Source organism: Jaculus jaculus, chromosome 2 (assembly GCF_020740685.1).
Source record: "Jaculus jaculus isolate mJacJac1 chromosome 2, mJacJac1.mat.Y.cur, whole genome shotgun sequence".
Classification (NCBI taxonomy): domain Eukaryota; kingdom Metazoa; phylum Chordata; class Mammalia; order Rodentia; family Dipodidae; genus Jaculus; species Jaculus jaculus.
Genome location: NC_059103.1, coordinates 55,249,446 through 55,257,200, shown reverse-complemented (window position 1 = coordinate 55,257,200; position 7,755 = coordinate 55,249,446). Strand labels below are relative to the sequence as shown.

General features: G+C 41.0%; 1 pseudogene; it reads left to right on the top strand.

Moving 5' to 3' along the window:
- Positions 1-3,978: 3,978 nt before the first annotated feature.
- LOC101599170 lies at positions 3,979-7,494 on the top strand (annotated as a pseudogene).
- The last annotated feature ends 261 nt before the right edge of the window (positions 7,495-7,755 follow it).

Sequence of the window (7,755 nt, the reverse complement as noted above, 5' to 3'; positions counted from 1 at the left end):
TCTATAAGCATTTACTACATCCTCTGTTAGTTTGGAAACAGAGTGTGTTTTTCCCCTAAGCCCCAAGCCTTGCTCCTCTTAAGAATTCTCTCTCTCATTTCCCTCCTCCCCAGAGCATTTCAACTGTACAAGAACAATCTACAGGTGCCAGCAAACACCTGACTGCTATAAAACACTTCTGGCTTTTGACACACCCCATGTCAGAGATAAGAGATATTTACACTTTACTGCTGAAAGATTAGATCTTGCTTAAAGGCATGAAAAATAACCTGTATTGGTTTTTTTGTTTGTTTGTTTGGTTGGTTTGGTTTGGTTTTTTTTAGGTAGGGTCTCACTCTAAACCAGACTGACCTGGAATTTACTATGTTGTCTCAGGCTGGCCTGAAACTCAGTTCATCCTCCTACCTTGGCCTCCTGAGTGCTGTGATTAAAGGTGTGTGCCACCACATCTGGCTTGTTTTTAAATTACAGAATGTGGGCTGGAGGGATGGCTTAGTGGTTAAGGCGTTTGCCTGCAAAGCCAAAGCGCCTATGCTCAATTCCCCAGGACCCCTGTTAGCCAGATGCACAAGGGGGCACATGCGTCTGGAGTTCGTTTGCAGAGGCTAGAGGCCCTGGTATGCTCATTCTTTCTCTGTGTCTCCCCATCTTTCTCTGTCAAATAAATAAATAAATAAAAATATTTAAATTACAAAATGTATTCATTACATGTGGCTAACTCTAGGAGTAACTATAGGATGAATAGAAAGAGCCTGGTACATAGGTTCTCGAAAGAAGGTAGCCATTGTTTACATACACTGTTGATGATAATGATAAACATGACACAAAAGTAAGGATACCTTGACTTTTTAAAATTTTTATTTTAGTTTATTTTTATATATTTATTTGAGAGTGACAAAGAGAGAAAGAGGCAGAGAGAAAGAGAGACAATGGGCACATCAGGGAAGCCACTGCAAACAAACTCCAGATGCCAGCACCCCCTTGTGCATCTGACTAACATGGGTCCTGGGGAATTGAGCCTCGAACCAGGGTCCTTAGGCTTCACAGGCAAGCGCTTAACTGCTGAGCCATCTCCCCAGCCCGATACCTTAAATTTTTAATGAAAACTGTTTTGAAATTATTATTTCACGAAGATTTTGAAAGTAAAGCCACAAATTACATCATATTTTGTTTCTAAAATGAGTTAATTTATAAATTATAAGGAAATGGACATTTTCATTCACTGCAGGTAGTATGTACATGGGGGAATACCTTTTTCACCAGGAAATTCCTTTTCCAGTAATTAATTTTGCAAAAGTATTTGTACGGTTCCATAAATATACATGTGCAAAAATATTGTAATTTTGGATATATGTCAAGACAAAATAATTTATATGTCCATCTACATAAGAAAATTAGATTGAATTGAAAATTAGATGAAATTAAAATTTGCAACTAAAAGAACCCAGAATTTAAAAATGCCTATTTCTGGAGGATATCTTATGAAATTAACTTTTAATAAATTAAATTTAAAAATTAAAGAGCTTCTTATGACAAGGATAAAAATGAAAGAGAGGGTTAGAGAGATGGCTCAGCTGAGTAGTTAAAAGCACTTGCTTGCAAAGCCTGACAGCCTGGGTTCAATTCCTCAAAATCTACGTAAAGCCAGATGCACAAGGTAATGCATGCATCTGGAATTTGTTTCAAAGAGCAAGAGGCCCTGGATTGTGAGCTCTCTTCCTCTCTGTCTCTGTCTCTCTTTCTCTCTTCTGGAAAATTATAAATAATGCTTTATTTGAGAGAGAGAAGAGAGAATGGGCACACCAGGGCCTTCAGCCACTGTAAACAAACTCCAGACACATGTGCCAACTTGTGCATCTGGCTTACATAGGTCCTGACAATCAAGCCTGGGTCTTTTGGCTTTGCAGACAAATGCCTTAACTGCTAAGCCATCTCTCCAGCCCCAATAAAATTCATAATAGCAGGAAAAGATGATGACATCAAAATAAAAGAGAGACTGATTGAGAAGGGGAGAGGGTATGATGGAAAGTGGGGCTTCAAAGGGGACAGTGAGGGGAGGGAGGGGATTACCATGGGATATTGTTTACAATTATGGAAGTTGTTAATTTTTAAAACTAATAAATAATGAATAAATAAAAATAAAAAATAAACACGTTTTTCTATAAAAACAAAAATGGAAGAAAGCTTGCAAAGACCCTTCCTGATGTTGCCACTGGCTTTTCTCTGTCTTTCCCTCTCCCTCTTCCCCCTCCCCCCACTCTAGGTTTCCAGGCATCTTACTCAAACAATTTAAGAGAGGCTCAGGACTGGTAGCTATGCAGCAAGACAATTCATTAAGAGTAAAATAAAAGTAAAGGTTAAAACGAACTGTCTAGGAGACAGCTCCCTGAAGGGAACCAAGAAGTGGTTTGGGCTTCTTTTATATAGGATTTTTAGGGGAGGTTAGGCTGGTTGCTAGGAGTGTAGCTTGGATGTTGCTCTCATTTGATTGACCGATCTGGGCTTTATTACCTTTTCTCTACTAGCACATATTACTTCCCTTGATGAATTTTATTTTAATCATATGTGTGCCCAGTTATGCATAAAAATAAGATGGCGAGTACAGGAGTATCCCTCAAAGCTCGCTTAGAAGACACAAGGTTACTATGCGTGCACTCAAAACCAGTCCAGGCTGGATGACTCCCTGCTGTTGCAATCCCAATTTACCTAAGAGCATACTTGAATTGGTACTGACCACAAATCATGATCACCGAGGGAAAGAGAGAACTAGCTCATTGTGTGAAGTGGGATGTACATGAAGCTTGTATAGACAGGGGTTCCAGGTTTCTAACAGATAGCTAGTGCAATGTGTAGGAGAAGGAGAAGCGTGTGTTTAGTGCCCAAGCAAAGGAGCATCCTGGGCTGCTCTACCATTCACTATGCTTGCCTGCCTCAGGAGAGAGCCAGCTCTCACAGTTCATGGTTAATGTTTTAGACTACCGTTTACTTGAGTTCACAAGTCAACTCAAGTTCGACCCAGTCCAGTGCATTACAGTGGACATGTGGAATGGTCAGGGTCATAACTAAGATCAGCATGAAGTTTTCCACAGACACGAGATTTCCGCCAGCTGGTCTACATGGAGGAGGTTTTCCACTCAGCTCCAGCAGGATTTCTCAGTGGCCTTGCAGCCCAAGTATGTGGAGTCTTCAGCAATAGGGTCTTACCATCTATCCCTGGTGGGAAACCAAGTGCCTTGGCAATGGCCTGTAATGTTTTGGGGGCACCAGGGACCTCCCTGGCCAACAACTCACTGGAAGGTATTCCATCCCTGGCACTGAAAATTTTCTAGTAACAATCTATGGCTCCTGAGTGGTCCATTGTCCAAAAAGTAGGATTCCATATGACTTATTTATTTCCTCTTAGATTTTGATTAGCCCTCCCTCCACCTTTCCTTTACTCAATCTCTTCCCCTGACCTCACTTAGGCTTTTTCACCCCCATTAATCTGTTCTTCTACTTACTTATATACAATACCATACTATTAAGTCCCCCTCCCTACCTTTCTATTAGCTTTATATCTCCTTTCTAGCTTACTGCCCTCTGCTACTGAGTTTTCTTTCCACGGGTACCTCAGTACCATTTATACAAAACTTCAGCCAACTGTATCCTAAGTTCCTAGCTGTTGCTTTAAGTCTCAAGCCACAAGAGAGCATCTGGTCTTTCTCATAACCTAATTGTCAGTTGTCACAGTGTTCTATTTCTTGGAACCCAAGGCAGTTATTCTTGTGTTTGGTGTCTTAGGCAAAGTTCTCCACATGACTGCTTTAATCCAACCACTTCCTTAACTATTTCTCCAGTCTTTTCTTTTAACTTTAAAGAATATTTAATTTTATTTTGCCACAGTAACCTTTATAACTTAGGAGGAATTAAGAAGTCATTTCAGAAGCATTGGTATAGTCAAACTGTGTATTTTTTCCCATTCCAGGGTTTTGAAAATTTTCTCCTATTCTCCTGTCACTTCTCTGCTTGGGAACAGCCTCAGAAGCTCCAACCCTTGATCCCAGTTTTGATTCTCAGTGGCTCAAGTGGAAGGCAAAACATGGAAAAGCATACAGATTGGTTGGTAATGTGGAAACTATCTGGAAGGATGGCAGACAGCATGACTCTTGCTGTGGGGAGCTCATGACCATAGCATAGGTCCTAAAGGCAGTAACCTTTGTGAGCATACTGCAGGGAATCTCTCTGCCACTGGTGGCCTTGGGGAATGGCTTTCTGAAATGTACAGAAATTCGTGGACACAATTTGTCTCCACCTATGGCAGTAGGCCCACTTGGTCAGCTTGTGTTGTTGAAGTAGAAAAATAGTCCAAAAGCTATGTTTATTTCTCCTTTAAAATATTTTATTTTTATTTATTTATTTGAGAGGCAGAGAGAGAGAGAGAGAGAGAGAGAGAGAGAGAGAGAGAGAGTAAGTATATGGGTACACCAGGGCCTCTAGCTGCTGCAAAATGAACTCTAGTTGCATGTGCCACCACCTTGTGCATCTGGCTTACATAGGTCCTGGGGAACTAAACCTGGGTCCTTTGGCTTTGCAGGCAAATGCCTTAACCACTCCCTCCAGCCCAGTTATGTTTATTTCTAGAATGAAGGACACCAAAGAGCAGTGTGGGAGAAGAACATGCAAACGATTGAGCTGCACAACATGGAACACAGCAAGGGGAAGCACAGCTGCACCGTGGAAATGAACGCCTATGGTGACGTGGTGAGTGTGACTCAGATTGCCTGAGTCCGTGTTTCTTCACTTTAGTTCTTTACAGGTAAGCTCTTCTTGTACAATGTTTTATTTGCTTTTCCTTAAAGACCAGTACGGAATTCAGGAACATGATGAATGGCCTTCAATATTGGAAGCATGAGAAGAGGGAAGTATTTCAACAACCTCAGCTAGAAAATGTCCCTAAATCAGTGGATTGGAGACAGAAAGGCTATGTGACTCATGGGAAGGATGAGGTGCGGCAGTGTCAGGACCACACCCTCCCCCGCCCAAAAGAGAGAGCCAGGAAGGAATTGCCTTGGTCTACTGTGCAGCGATATGCAGTTTGTAATTTTATAGACTATTCATCTTGGTAATTATCAACTCGGGCTTTTGGTTTTGTGGATGACAGCCTTTTCTCTCTGGTTAGGACAACCGTGGCTCTTGTTGGGCTTTTAGTGCACATGGTGCCTTAGAAGGACAAACGTTCCAGAAAACTGGTAAACTGGTCTCACTAAGTGCACAGAACATAGTAGACTATTCTCAACCTCAAGGCAATTTGGGCTGCAGTGGTGGCCTGATCCTTAATGCGATGGACAACGGAGGTCTGGACACAGATGAATCCTATCCATATGATGGAACAGGTAAATGGCACTCCTGTGATATAGATATTCCAGCTTTAGGTAAGGGGAGCAAATGAAGAGCTGGTTTGCCAACTGCCAGATTCACATTTAGAGGTATCAGGGCTGTCGTTACATTATCCGCCTTTGCTCAGTTCTCTGAGGTCAGGGACTCCATGGAGCTGTTCTTATGGAACATGGAGAATGTGGAAACCATTCCATATACAATACAGAGTTCTCCTCTGGGAACATTTCTCATGCATTGGAAAATCTATGGAGTCTCACAAGGATATGTGAGATAATTCTCATTTTCAAATCTGCTGCAGCATTTCCTGCCTAGGATGACTTGTCATAACACAGACTGGAATCCTCAGCTGCACAGTGCTGAATGCTGTGGTTGAAACTCATGTTCCCAGGAGGTGGATGGAGGTAGCCAACTCTCTTCTCTTTTTGCCTTTACAAGGATGGACCCTGCAGGTACAAGCCTGAGTATTCCAGTACTAATGTCACAGACTTTGAGAGAGTCCCATCTAATGAAGATGCCCTTATGTGAATGCTGTGGCAACTGTGTGGCTCATCTCTGTAGCCATTGATGCTAGCCAACATTCTTTTCAGCTCTATAAGAATGGTAAGCATGGGCTGGAGAGATGGCTTAGCGGTTAAGCGCTTGTCTGTGAAGCCTAAGGAACCCAGTTCGAGGCTCAGTCCCCCAGGTCCCATGTTAGTCAGATGCACAAGGGGGCGCAAGCGTCTGGAGTTCGTTTGCAGAGGCTGGAAGCCCTGTCACGCCCATTTTCTCTCTCTCCCTCTATCTGTCTTTCTCTCTGTGTCTGTCGCTCTCAAATAAATAAATAAATAAATAATTTTTTGAAAAAAGAATGGTAAGCATATTTCCCTCATAAAGTCATAAAAAAAACGGTGATACCAGCAATGGCATGTCAATGTAATGATCTAATTGCTTTGGTATATAAAATTTCATGTAAAAATATTTGGACCCATGGGTCTGTTTTTCTGTATGTGCAGTGGTTGTGTGTATTGTTTTCATTTGACATCCTTTGAGCACAGCCCTATGGATATGAATACTTCATATATTTAAATAGCTTCATTATTTATTATATGCCTTTATGTAACTTTTTTCCAAGATCTTTACTCAAGATTGTGTTTCTATATTAAATCTTAAAGGAGCTCCTGACTATAAGTCATTTCATGCTCTGTGATTTTTCCTTTGACTGATGTTTTTTATGTAGCAATGTAAGATTTTAAAGAGTGGCCCTACATGCATCTGGGCAATTGTTTTACAAGAAAAGAAAGATACTGATTTGCATTTCTACAGCTTTATTTTTTTAAGAATGTGTATCACTATTCTTGATAGCAACTGATGCTATTATTAAATCTGATATAGAGTTTATGTCATTTCAGTGAACCTATAAATGCTTCCCTTGTTGGTGACAGCATGTCACTGTCAGGTCCCGAGAGTCTCACCCCAACTTTGATTTTATTTTCCAGGCATCTATTGTGACCCAAAGTGTAGTAGCACTTACCTGGACCACGCTGTTCTGGCACTTGGCTATGGCTTTGAAGATGACAAGCAATACTGGCTCATCAAGAACAGGTATAAATTGCCTAGTGTTTGTGTTTGACATTCCAAAAGCAATTCCTGCAGTCAATACTTGAATACAGGTCCCAGAAAGCTTATCCCACTTAGGTTGAACAAATAAATATGACTGTGTGATTTATAACATTTGAGATTCTGTCACAGGCTTCCTGGGGAATTAATATAGCACTTGTACCATCGCATATCTCAATTCTAACAGAATTTTTAATTCTGTACTAGACATGGGTGGAAAGACATTCGTCCTTTCTCTGTCTCTGGTTTATGCTATCCTGTGTAAGGTTATTGTTTGCATTTAGGTGTAACAGGTGGCTGAACATCTACCTTCTCTGATCTTTTCTGTTAAGTGTGGCCTATGCCAGAGTTAAGTTGACATGTATGGTAATAATGCCACGATGCTATATTCTTTCTTTTAAACAGAAAACTTCTTTAAGCTGGGGTGAATTGTGGGATATGGATGGCTACATGAAGTTAGCCAAAGACAGGAACAAGCACTGTGCTACTGGCACAGATGCCAGCTACCTCGTTGTGTGAGCTGTAGGACCATGACAAGGAAGGACTTGGCTGGGCACAGCAAGTTCAGAGAAGGGACTTCTCAGGGACCAGCCCATGCTGAGTGATTGAACATCCATATTGTGATGTGATTTTTGAGACATGTTTACTCTAGTGAAACAAGACCACTACTTTACTTATGGAATAAACCCTTTCTATTAATGCCACCTATGATGAGTATGAACTTTCATTTTTTTAAAACAATGTCTCAAATTATGTCTGGTTAAATAAAACTATTTCAAA